We start from the raw sequence: 13832 nt of genomic DNA on the forward strand, positions 1-13832 counted from the left end.
ACAAAGTACATTTTAGATATGTATAGTAAAGCCCGGGTCAAAGCGAGGAGTATATGCTCTGCACACAGGCACAGGTATTATAAGTGTAATGTTGATCTTGAAGACATTTGTGCAGCAACTGGTACATACATTAACAGTATAGTACAAGCTCAAGGGGAAATGCAAAGTACACATGAACACACACTGTGTCTCTTTCACACACACGCTGTATTACTTTATATTATATCTGTATATATTTTGCTATATTGATGCTGGCTTGTAAATGAGTTGAAGGGTTATATGTTAAAGCAGAAATGCATTTCATCCAAAACAACACAGACAGCGGCAGCTACAGGCTGGAACTCACAATAACACAAAGTAAAATACACACACATACACACATATACACACATATACAAACCCCAAAAGGCACCGAAGCATGCGTCCGTGGAGTGTAATCCCTCTTAATCCACACAAACAGCAAACAGTCAACGGGTGATGAGTATGTGTGTGTGTGTGTGTGTGTGTGTGTGTGTGTGTGTGTACTTTCTGTATTATTGTGAGGACCATCTTGACCATCTTGAGGAGAAAAGATGTTATGGGGTAGTTCATGTTCAACTGTATGTAAACATGCAGAAGAAGAGGAACCATCTACGACACATCACAATAAACAAGAAATCAGGTTGTGCAAGACTGCAGCTAATAGCAAGCAATAAAATAAACGATACAGTGTGTTTGGCATAATGTAAATATATATTATCCTCTGAACCCTTCATGTTTTGTCACATTAACAAGAAATATGCTACATATTGTATCTAATGAGATGTCACTTTGAAATGTATATTAGCAAAGTCTCGTATCATTCAGAAATTTCAAGTCAACATGTGATCACATCAGTGGGCGCGTTATACGTCGGAGAGTAAATGAAAACACACATTGGTCAGCGCTGTGCTAATGGTTACTCGTAATCCATCTGTGTCACAACAAAGTGAAATGGTCTGAGTTTTTTTTATGTAACAATAAATGGGGTGGGCTAAGAGCCCAATCTATTTGGTCGATATGTAACCAGTGAATAAAAGTTACTAGTTTTCACAGGTTTATAGGCAGTCGCCATTTGTACTAAAGTACATAGATTCAGATTCAGATTAGTTTAATTAATAGTTTAGTTTAGTTTGAATTAATAGTTTAGTTTAGTTTAAATTAATAGTTCAATTTCGATTTCGATTCGATCCATTTTCGATGGGAAAATGGATTTCATGGACTGTCGTTGCTCAAAATGAGACATTGATTATTTTCCATTCATTACCTTTTTAAGCTGCTTTTCCTGTTCAGAGTCTTGGGGCTGGACCCTATCCCAGAATGCATTGGGCAAGAGGCAGGGTACACCCTGAGCAGGTCCGTCACAGGGCTAAAATAGACAGAGAAACACATTCACTCCTAAGGGCAATTTGGAGCTTCCAATTCACCCAACCTTCAGTCTGTTGGAGGAAACCGGGGCACCCGACACAGAGAGTAAACACCTCACAGAAAGAACCCAACTGGTGGATTCAAATGCGGGGCCTCGTTGCTGCGAGGCGACAGTGTCACCCGCTGAGCCGCTGTGCCACCCCTTGATCACAGTGCATACTAATAATTTTGCACCAGGAAGAATGACAAGCTCACAGTAACAGGCTCACCAAGTCGTCTGTGCTTTGGGAATATAAACAGCCAAGTGTGAAGAAAACAGTAGTTTTGCTCTTTGAAGGTTTAGTAGGTTTGGTGTCGTCACATTCTTTCATTAAAACAGAGTGGTGAGTCTGCAGTTGTTCATCGGTTTATCACTGTGATTATTTCAGGCTTTGTTTTATCAGCGGGGAGAGGAAGATGTTGTCTGCGTCTGTGTGTGTGTCTTAATATTTATAGTCACAAGTTGGTTATTTGTGATGGGAAAGCTGATAACAGTAAATGCCCCAGTTTTTATTGCCGGATCCCAAATCCCTTGCTGCGCAGCATCCCGGGCAGTCAGTGTGATTGGCTAAGGCAGCGACGAGCACATACTTTACATCTTTTGTTGTACATACTTAAACAATGTAAGTCATGTTGACATGAGCATTCATTTTGGCAAATATAAAACTTTAGGAAAAAACTTTATGAGGAGATGGAAGAGGAATACAGGAGTCCAATCAATACATCTGAATGTTTGTAGACTTTAGTATATTGTTTGTTGTCACCGATATCGCTTCGCCCATTCATGACAATTAACCTTTTACCTTTCACCATATTTCACTAATGGGGAAATGGAAAAGTTCTGAGACTGTTCGCGTACTTGATGTCGCCGCACAGCTTTAAGTCTGTAATTTGAAGTTCGGCTGAGAAAGCTGCGACTGACGGTGCCGACCGCGCAGCCACGCTGCTGCCAATAGTGGGAAGCGTTTGGAATCATTCCTGTGTGGAAATATCCAATTCTTTTGTCAATGCTCGTATTTGCTCAAGCAAGTTAGTGAGGCTTCAAATTAAAACTGAAACTGACAAACACTGAAGTCCCCTTAGCTGCTCTAACTGTAATACGTTAAGATGTAACAGTGGCCTCTGGAGAAAGAGTTTTAAGTTATTTGCATCAGTTGCTATGAGCTTGTGTTATTTTCAAGGATCCGTTCTGCTGTGTAAGATTTGACCTTGTCAGTGATTCATACTGTGAGCTTGTTTTAAAGGCATTAAATCAGGCTTCTGGATCCAAAGTGATGGCGAAACAACATATTTGCAGCTATGCATGCAAACAATGAATGTTGCTAAAATGCTACATAGTGGAATGCACTGCGCGCTGGAATGACATAGCTCAGTGTGCAAGTTCAGGGGTCGTCGCATTGAAAAGACTGATCTCAGTCTTTTGTAAGGAAATATAAATCACCAGCGATTCCATGTCCCGGTCTTGTTTGACGTCAGAAACTCCACTTCGCTGGCAGCTAGCTTGCATCCTCACAACTCGAGCACGGCTATAAAAAGAGATTTTGCATGAAAAATGCACAAGAGTTTCAACCCCGATGCCCCAGCCACATCATCAGTGCCACCACTACCACTTAACCTGACTCTTTTTTTCCAAGAACATTCATAGCTCATATCCTTCAGTTCCCTGTAGTTCGTTTGCACAGCTATCGGGCAAAAATTAAGAGGGGAGGAGAAATAAAAGAAACGTTCCTGTCAGAGCTGAGAGATAGTTGAGGCCACAGAGGGCCCTTTCAGGAAAAAAAGAGAAAACTCAATAAAGGAGCCAACTGCCAAAGCACTCTGAGAGCCACTTCAAGCTGCAAATGTTTTAGGAAAAGCAGCTCAAAGCAGCTTTCTGTTTGTCCCAGAACAGTTGTGATTTCATACTTCATATACACTTCACCACCATGTATTTTTCATACAAAAAAACAGCTTCTGATATACCGTCAATTGCTCATTTCAGCGACCTTTATTTACCATCTTACTTCTCCTCTCGCCTCCCTCTGATATCAGTTCTTCCTCCTCTTTCACTTTTACACATTTCTAAAGATGCAGGATCTTCCTGTGAAGTGACTCTCTGTATTTCCATTCAGTCCTCCATGCTTCTTTGAGCAATTAAATATGCAGGGATGTTTCTTCTTTTTCCCTTTTTTGTCATCGTCGATGCAGAACCTTGTCCCTGCTCCGTAAGGCTGTGGCGCCTGCAGTTGAAGCGCTGCTGGTAGTTATGAATAAAAGACGCCTTGTTCTGTTGTAGTGTGTTCCTGCATCTGCCTGCAGCTGCTGCTTAAGTGATCTCGGAGGACCCCTGGCTGGTATTTTGGGGAAGAAAGAGAAAAGAAGGAGAAAGGAGGAGCATGTGTGACATGACAATCCACCTCGGCATGCACAGGAAAACGCCTGAATGTAAAGAATCTGAATGTGTGTGTGTGTGAATTCAAGAGTTTGACAGAGTGTACATGTGTGCCTTGGTTTGACCTGATGCATGTCTGTGTGTGTGTGTGTGTGTGTGTGTGTGTGTGTGTGGTGCAGTCGGGAGGGGGGCGTTGCAGGGAGGGGTTAAACTCCAGAGTGATGCTCCATGGAGCGCGATGAGAGGAGAGGTACTCAGGGACAACACAAGCCATTCCAAATAGCACTCAGTCTGAATAATGCAGCAGTATGGAGGAGGAGGGGGGGAGGGAGGGGCGAGGAGGAGAAGGAGGGGAAGAGAAGAGGAAGAGGACGAATCAGGCGGTGTAAGAGAGATTGTGTAGTGAGCAGGGAGCTGCAGAGTTGCAGAGTGAAGCGAGCACAGTGAAAGGTGGAGGAGGTAAGAGAGGGAATAAGGGACGAGGAAGAAATGGAGGAACAATGGGGGACGGCTGGTTCACAATGACACAGAATAGGTGGAGAAGAATAGCGAAGTGGAGGAAGAGGACGGCAGAGGGGGCAGGAGAAGAAGAAAGGGCACAGAAAACAGAGAGGAGATGGATGTGGAGGCAAGACGGATAAAAGGGGCGATCTGTGTGTAAAGAGTTGAGGAGAGCGGAGGAAAGCAAGAGGAAAGAGAAGAGGAGATGAGCAGGGAGGCACGAAGAGTAGAGGGGAGGGAAGACAAAGGAGGCAAGGAGAGAGAGAGAGAGATCCTCTGTGGGATAGAAAAGATTTTACAAGTGAGGATCATTTCCCACTTGGCTGTAGTTCCAGTTTCTTTTTTTTAAAGAGCTCGCTTTCTGAAAGCTAAAGAGCTTTTCCTAAAGGTCTAACAATAACTCTTCATATACAGCCCTGCTCTCCTATTGGTGGAGCTGAAACTATTGGTGAGCAAATATCACCCCGCTACTACAGCCGTTATTACTGCAAGTTCCTGCGATAAACATACGATATCCTGCGTAAACGATTAAAAACGAAAAACAGGCTAAATCAGAGGCTGGAGGGTTCAAAGCTCAATGCAACACTATGATTGAAGATTACAGTCATTTTACAAGGAGATGAAAAATGAAAGATAAGAAAACATAAACCTGAATACAGTGATACATATAATTAAGAACGCCTTCATAACACTGTATTATTGGTCTGTCATGAGAGACCACTGTTTTCAGTGTTTGAAATGTTGAACACTGATCTAATCAACATTTTTAATATCGAAGTCCAACTGAAATCAAATTCAGCCGTCCCTTTTGTAGTCAAAATAATGTCATAGTGTTTCTTGAATGTATTGTCAATAGTTTTTTTTTTTTAAATATTAAAAGGAAGAAAAAAGGTCTTTGGGGAAATATCAGAGATGCTCCCACCGCCTCAGCCGGCTGGAGATGCGTGTCGGTGTTTGTGTTTGATTGACAGCAGCTGGCAGGCTGCCAGAGTGCCGGTGTTACAGCGTAGGGAACAAGAGACAAAGTAAACTGCGCTGTAGCCGACATGTCATGGACAGACAGCGTGCTGTTGGTGGCGTGCTGTTCTCCCTTTCGGGTTCTGTTTTTCTTTCTCAAAGGAGAACACTGGACAAGGGATTTACAGAGCACATAAGTATACTGTGTACAGACACAGGACTGTAAATGAATGAAGACATATAATGACTCACTCATGGTATCATTGTATCAGATCATTATAGGCAAAATGTCATAAATGTCACGACATGAAAGTCAGACATGCAGGTTCCGTAACATGAAAGACTGCAACTAAAACATAAAGAATATTGGAAATCGACTACATAAAATTCTTCTGACAAGGAGATTCGAAGACATGGCAACCTTTAGAAGCCTAAACCGCTCAGGCACGATGTCCCTAAATCTCCAACAGCAAACCTTAGACAACACAGTGCGGATGAAGCCACCTTCATGGTCACGCTACTCAAATATTTGCCACACTGCTGCTGAACAGACTCTAGCTCCAACAAACTAGTTCAATTATATGAAAGTGCCAGAAAAAAACAAACAAATGTTTTTGTTGTGTGAATCATCCAGTGAGGCGGACATGAATGGCATAATTTTAGGATTAATAAAAGGCTTCTAAGAGTAGTGAATATAAACAGCAGCAACAATAACAGCTAATGGGGCTGACCTCGTGAAAGGCTGAAAGCATCAAACAGCAGCAGCGATTACAACAGAAAGATTAGAAACATTCAAAACAAGACCCATGACTGAAGTCCAAATTTAGAAAATTCACTGCTTCATTTGTACATTTCAAAAGAACAAAAGAAAGAAAAGTGTGACTTTTCACGGTGATATTCAGTATGACCTTCTTGTGAGAAACTGCACTCATCTTGCTTCATACCTGACTGTCGCTGAAAGACACGCCAGTAATCAGAGAAAAGCAACACTTTCTCTGACATCGCTGTTGAAAGAAAGATGTAGACAGTGACTTCACCACAAACACTCTCAGGGTGATGGCTGGTTAAAAGGGCTGGAATCTAATTTGGAGGATTCACAAATGGGAAGTGTGAGTAACTGGAGAGGAGAGCAGCTCAGCCGCCGTGAAACGAGGAGAAGACGAGACGAAAAGAACCTGAGAGATACACAAGTTGAGAGAGGGGAGGTAATGATATTTATAGCAGCTATACTTCCCGTCTGTGTGTGTGTGTGTGCTTTTGTGCACACACACACACACACACACACGACGCCTTTAAAATGTGTTGGATCACACAGTATAACTGATGGTTATGCCAAATTTATAAGATTTTGATATTAATGTCATCTTCAAACCGCTGTCGTTGTAATGTTGCGTATCCAAACCATGTTGCCGCTTTCATTTCATACTTAGGGAATGTTTGTTCTAAAAATACACCAGAAGTCATGAAAACACATGGTTACAGAATATTACAGTAGGGGCAGATTTCTGGTGAGAAATCAAAGCGACAACACTGCAACAGCACAGATGTGTAAAGGACTGTTCACAACAACAACAACACTGTCAGCTTGCTGTCATTACTGTCACTCAGAGGTGGACCACTGTCATAGTGCTGCAAGTAAAATTAGATTTTATTACTTTTAAATACACATTAAAGGATAGGGTTTTTTGTCAATACTCAAATGCTCAAATAAACACGCCGTTTGGCCGCTTCATTTGTTCCTTGTGTGAGATCCCTTCTCTTTTTCTGTGCAAAAATTACTTTCACAGTTTAGCTGAAGCTAATGAGGCTTCAGCAGTCTGTGTTAGACTAATCAAGTGAGTATCTTCCAATGTTAGTCTTTTTAGGATGGAATTCCCTCTTTTTCTTTGTATTCAAGCAAACACTATCTGTGGAAACACAAAGAGAAAACTTGGTACTAAAAACATTGTGACTTTTGTGATTCCCACTTGATTTGATCATTTTAACTTCAGCTGAACTGTAGAATTGATTTATTTTGACAAAAAGGGGACATTTATCACATTCATATGAAGGAGGAACAATTACAACGACCTGTAACACTTTCGATGTACATACTGTACGGGCATGTAGACATTATGAGACTTGAAATGTGAAAGTATCCTCCTTACTGCTGGCCATTGCTGCCTGTGCTTTTCTTCCAGCTTGTCCCACATAATTGGTCTGATTGGTTCAAAGCACATCTGTTATCAGGAAAGTGAAGAGTTGATTCGTTGCATGCTCTTTTATAATCTTTGGGCTTGGGCAGGATATCCAGTCATTCCATATCAAGAGGCAGAAGTCCAATTGAAGACACAAGTCATGGTGTTAAAGTCAAAGTCGAGTTGTCTTTTTTGTTTGTTTTTCAAATCAAGTCTGAAGTTCACCGATTCATTGTCAGTTTCATGTCTTGTCTGACTTGAGTCCAAGTCATGTAACTGGAATCCAGACTTCTGCAGTCAATGACATGGCCACTGCAGAGGATCAATGAGGATACCTCAAAGTATGCCCACACCTATATGAATTTCTCACTCTTTCTCGCCCTCACACATTTGATACTTTTATTTATATTTAAACATAATGCATACATACTTGGAAATCGCACATCGCCTTGTGCGCACACACACATGGAACTCGAACCTCTCACACACTGCAGCACGCTGTGGATATGAAAGGGAAGCAGGGTGAAATGTTGTGGAACTTCACACGAGGAATTCGCAAAAGAGCTTTGGATTTCCATTGCAGAACTGCACTGCCATGGCTCACACACCTTGCTTTCTAACTACAGTATTTCTAATAACACAGCTACTTTAGTCCTGTGTTTATGCTCTGTATTACACAATATGCTACAGATAAAGGAAACGTATTCTACACTTCATAAAGAATTTGAAATATTTACATGTTCAAATTTCACAAGCACCATCATCAACAGGTAAAATTCAAAGTGACATATTTGTGCTTACAAGTAAAACCAAAAAAAAGAGAGTAACTTAACACCAGCTGAAAGTCTTGTTTTTGCCGACCTCCAGTTGGTTGAAGTTCTCACCTTTCTGAAGTGATGTAGAGGTGTACGCCAGGCTGTGTCAGTACACTGTGACATCACTGTTGGGTGTGTTTACAGGTGCAACAGAGCACACTTCTGACCACACCTAGATGATGAAGATGCAACAGACTGGAAACCTCGTGGTATGAAGGTACTGTTCGGTCAGACCCGAGATGATCATGTTGATCTGGTTGCTGCCGCTAACAGACAGGTGCTAACCTGAAAATGTAGCATGTTAGCACGACTCTCTCAAGAGATTTGTGTTGCCAACAGAGCCAAAGGGATTTTAAAAAAAGACTGTGGTTCTTATCGTTGAGACTGCATGCTTGACAAAATAGTCTTTTCACACTAAATGACACTGTGCCAACCCTTTGCTAAATATATCTTTGCAGTGCACTGATATCTGGCAGCCTTGTAAATGAGCATTGTTAAAGGACCACAATTGCAGGTCTACCTAATCCAGGACACGCTACGGTCCAGGTTGGCAGCTTCTAAAGTGCTGCTTGTCTGTGCCATGTGGAGGACAAAAGATAATTGGCATTCCTAAATGAACATTATGTGAACATGTCAGACATTGTGTGCTGGCTATTACAGGTGACCCCGCCTCAGCCTCTGTTGTACTTCCTCAGACATCATGTGAAGATAATAACTTGATTTGTGTAGTGCTACTACTTTAAAGCGACAGCAATGTAAATAAAATGAAAACGCAATTGAAGGAATAAAAGAATGACAGAAACGGAAAATAAAATGGGCAGCAGTGGACAAAGCTAACCAGAGGACAGACAGACAGACAGACATAGACATATAATGTACCATTCAGAATGAGACAGTCTGTGACTGAGCTGATGAAAGGCTGCTGGAGATCTCTTCTAGGCGTTGGAGGCAAGAAGAAAACTGTTTTCTGAAGTAGCTCTCATCTGTGCAGCACTAATGTGTTTATTACATGTGGATGCTCTGGACATGTTGGGGACAATCCGCTGAGCCTGAGAATCCTTGTTAAATGTCAAATCTGTCCCATTTCTGTTGCAGTTCAGGCTTATTTATCAGTGCGAGTGTGAAAATCAATACATCATTCAAACATTTAGTATGGCAATCAATATTTTTGGAATATATGTGACAATTCTCTATTGTCTGCAATATAAATTGAATTGAATTACTGCATCCTGATCCTGGGTATTATTTATGGTACTTAAGGTTTGGATATTTACTGTCAGGAATGCTATTTTGAGTAATAATTTAGAACCACAACAAAAGCTACCATCTGCAGTTATCTATTCTATCCATCTAAAATACATAGATCTAGAAAACTGAGCTAGATGCAATCATAGAAATCTGTTGATATCTTTAAAAAATGATGTTGCTAAATAACATTTTAACATCCATCTCCTCTTTCTTGAAGAACTTGTCACTGGTGTTAAAGGACAGGAGCTTCTCTGTTCCCATCGGTCAGTTTCAAGCTGTTGATTCACGAACAAACGTTTTTATCAGGGGTCCCACAGGGGTCACTTTTTGGACTACTAAGTTTTAATTTACACATGCTCCCACTTGGCAACATTATAAGGAATTATAAGGAAACATTTATCCATTAGTCAGGGTCATCTGATAAAGGCCAGAAGATGAAATGTTGACAAGTGTTACTTGTTGCTACCCATGTCAAGCTTTCCAATGTAGTCATGATGACCAACAACTGTCGCTGTTATAGTTTATTAGCTCAAGATAGCTAGCTAACTAACTCAGTGAGTTGGAAACTCGACTACAGCCGGACAGAACATAACATTATCCGAAACTCTGATATAGTGGTGAGTAGCATCCTGGACCGCTGTTACACCTCTTCCCACAGAGTGAATGTGTTGGTCCTATATGGGGCTTTTTCTAGCATAACCTGTAACCCCACATAATAACATAGTTAACTAATGATTAACAGGCTACTGCTCTAGGTATCTACTGCCGGGCAGGCTAATGTTAGTGGCTTACATTAGAGCAGATGAATACATGGTTTAATCCATTTCTTACGCTTCTATTCTTGGATTTTTGATTTTGGGACCACTCTCCAAACTCTTGGTGTATTGAGTATTGCTCTTACTACAGCCCCATGCGCACCGCTTCAGCAAGCGGAGAAACCCAAAGCTTGGCACACTTGCTGTGCCCAGTTACAGTTGCTAAGCTGGATCAACAGTCAATTGCATGCGCAAGGCCATGCATTTGCACGTAGTAAATGCACAACAATTCAAGCAGTAATTGAAAGAAAGTAATCACAGTGTCTCTGAGTCTGCTTTCTCTCACTTTTATTTGTTTTAACGGCTTAAATATTTCATACACAGGTGGAGTACATGTTCAGTTTCTTTGACTCTCTGTAACAATACACTTTAGTCTTTGCAAAAAACCATTTAAAACAATTCACATTTTCATAAGGTTGTGGCCCACTTTCAAAAGCATCTAAGCACTAAGATCGCCTATGTGTCTTTGTTGACAGCAGGTGTGCTTTGTTGTAACAAGAAAGGGTTTTGCAGATCGTTTTGTTAATATATGTTATGTATTCATGTGCTGATGTATTGTTGTCCGTTCATAGTGCAGAAGTGCTTTTGGGATGCCAGGCTTTGTTACAGCAGAGATCTTTTCACTCAGTTAACAAAAATACTTCCTTATCTATTTCTCAATCCTGACAAGCATAAATGTCATCTGAACACACATCCGTTCATTTCCAGTGCAAGTGATTAAAATGGAAAACAGAATAAATTAAGAACACAACAGCAACTGAATGTATGTATTCATCACTCCTTGAAAAAAAAAAAAAAGCGTTAACACTCATATTATCATGAGGAACAAGAATAAATGCTATGTCTAAAATGTACCGTATACTCTCAAATATCATACAACTGTGATTTTTTTAGTGCAATTTCACTTGTTATACACCACAGCTTGCTCTTTCTCCCTTCTCCCGAAGCATGCACTGAGAAGGAAGGTCTGACCCAAAAATGTTAACCTGCAGGGGGCAGTTTGCGTCAGCTTTTTAATTTGGCAAATTTGATTTGATATTTAGGTAAGTCCACACGATATTAACACATTCTTACCAGTTCTTTGAGCTAGTCTTTCTTAGCATGTTTCACTTTTTTCCTCGTTTTTTTTCCCTGACGTCTACGTCAGAGGACTCTGTTTTCCAGCTTTTGCAGAGTCACACTGTACCAAATCTAGATGCAAAGTTACAGCATTATAAATTCAGTAGCTATAATATTGATAATGAGAAAGTTAAAGTAGTTGGAGTCATAATAAGTAGTCGTGGCAGTACACAAAAGATTCAAAAGTACATCATCGAAAATGCAATGCTTAGCCCTTGTACAGCAATTCTGTGCAAAAAAAGCATTCCTAAAGCTGGATTTATAGTTCTGCGTTTAAGGGGTTGTGGTGTAGCCACGGCGTTACTCACATAGCTGCCGTAGCCTCACTTTAGGCTATGTTGTAGCTGATGTGCAACTCCCGAAACGTTTAACTACAAATCAGGGCTTTTTGTCCAACTCGGCGTAGAAAGCTAGCAGGGCTTTTAGATTCACACAGGGGACCAAATGTACAGCTATTCGGTGCAAACACGCATTCCTTCAGCTGGATTTGTTTATGTGTTAAAGGGTTACAGTGCACAGAGCCGTCGTACCCTGGCCCGAGGCTACGTTTGTAGCTGGCCTCCCCAAAACTGTAACTGCAAGTTGAGGCTTTCGTCCGACTCACTGTAAAGAGATAGCAGGGCTTTTAGACTCACAGGCTAACATCGTCCTTCTGCAGTGCATCTTACTGTGGTGCGTCCCAGTCCACCACTCACAGTTGCTGTTTCCTACATTCCTATGGTCATCCATGTATTGCAATTGTGTGAGTTCTCACAGTTCTGTACAGTATTGCACGATTCAACTCATCTCCTGGAGGTTTCGCAGAAGAATATTTATCACTAAGTTAACCTTTAAACTGTTGCCTGCAACCAGTGCCGGGAACTACTATCTTACATCAAATGGCATAATCAGTCAGAATTATCCATGATTTTTAGTAATCCAGAGAATTAATATGCATTTTTTCAAGCAGGTATTTATGGTTCTATAACAGATTAAATTCTCAAGTAACCACCCCACCATACATTTAATGAAACGCAGTCAACCATAATGAAATCTTTTTAAAGACTGGCTCCTAGACAGTTGTGTTTTCTTTTTTTTCTTTTTTCTTTTTTTTACAAAGTATGAAAAGCAGCATCCCACTGTCTTGACTGTCTATCAGGGTTTCTACGTTCTATGCACACTCAAGTCTAAAGTCAACGTGTGGCCCTGTCACTCAGGCCAGTATCTCTTTTAGACATGCATGTGTGGAGCAACAAAGTGTCGGTCATCTACAAACAGAAAATAAATGACCTGCTGTCATAACTCTATATAACTAGTTATACAGATTGTGCAAAAATGCAGTGGTGTTCATGGTTTTGTCAAATGAGAAGTCTATCTTTTAATAATTCCTTTAAACTTCACATTTAAATGGACAGAAGAGAAGTAACTCTAAGTCTCTGGCTACATGTCAGGCCTGTGCAAAGACACATTAGATTGGTGCTTAAGTGTGTAAAACCTCCTGTCGTCATATGCTTGAAAAACTAAAGGCTTCTTAATGGATTTTAGAGTGGCTTGAATCCATGTATTTTGCTGGAAGAGCCTCATCTCAAGGAAGGCTAACTCACCTCTGATCTATCTCAACACATTTATCATGATTTGAAATGCATGAAGTATATGAGGAGCCCTCAAGTTTTCTGCACCCTTACACAGACTAAATAAATTCACATAAGTTGTAATATACAGTATGCTACATTGTCCCCCAAGATGTTTGTTTTACAGCGACTTTTTTTTGCCAAAGTTTTCTCTTGGATACAAATACAGAATGTTTGCAATGAGGATAAAATGATAAAAATATTCATTTGTACATCCGTAATAGATTCTTTATACAGTAGGAAGAAAAAGTCACGTCCACAAGCAGGAACTCCCTCTCACACAAAGACTAAAGTGCTGGAGCCAAGAATGCACCGTCTGCATCCAGCTGGCTTGATATTGGAGTCTAGATATGATTAAGTCAGAACACACTTGTTTGTTTGGATAACTATGAAAAAGTTAGACCAGCGTCTTTCCTCATGCAGGCAGCGCTCATGCCCACAGAGCTGGTAGCTCATAGGTCCACTGGCAGTCAGCTGACCAGGAAATACAAGGATACAGGCTTTTTCGTTGCTGCGTTCTGTAGGTATGTGAATGTGAATAAAGTGTAAGGAACAGCCTGGCAGCGCCGTGGGATCAAACTCATGCAGAGTGGAATAATGAGGGGAACAGCGGCTTCTGTGGCCTGAGCAGAGAAACAAGAGGAGATGACAGTCAGTCTGTGGGCAGGCACAGCACCGCCATGTTTACACATGGAGGAATGGGGCTGAGGAGAACAACAGTTAACTGAATAACTAAGGAACTCTTGGATGAAAACGCACCAGGGACACTGTATTTTCATCAGTAAAGATCAGTG

This window comes from Enoplosus armatus, chromosome 6 (assembly GCF_043641665.1).
Source record: "Enoplosus armatus isolate fEnoArm2 chromosome 6, fEnoArm2.hap1, whole genome shotgun sequence".
Classification (NCBI taxonomy): domain Eukaryota; kingdom Metazoa; phylum Chordata; class Actinopteri; order Centrarchiformes; family Enoplosidae; genus Enoplosus; species Enoplosus armatus.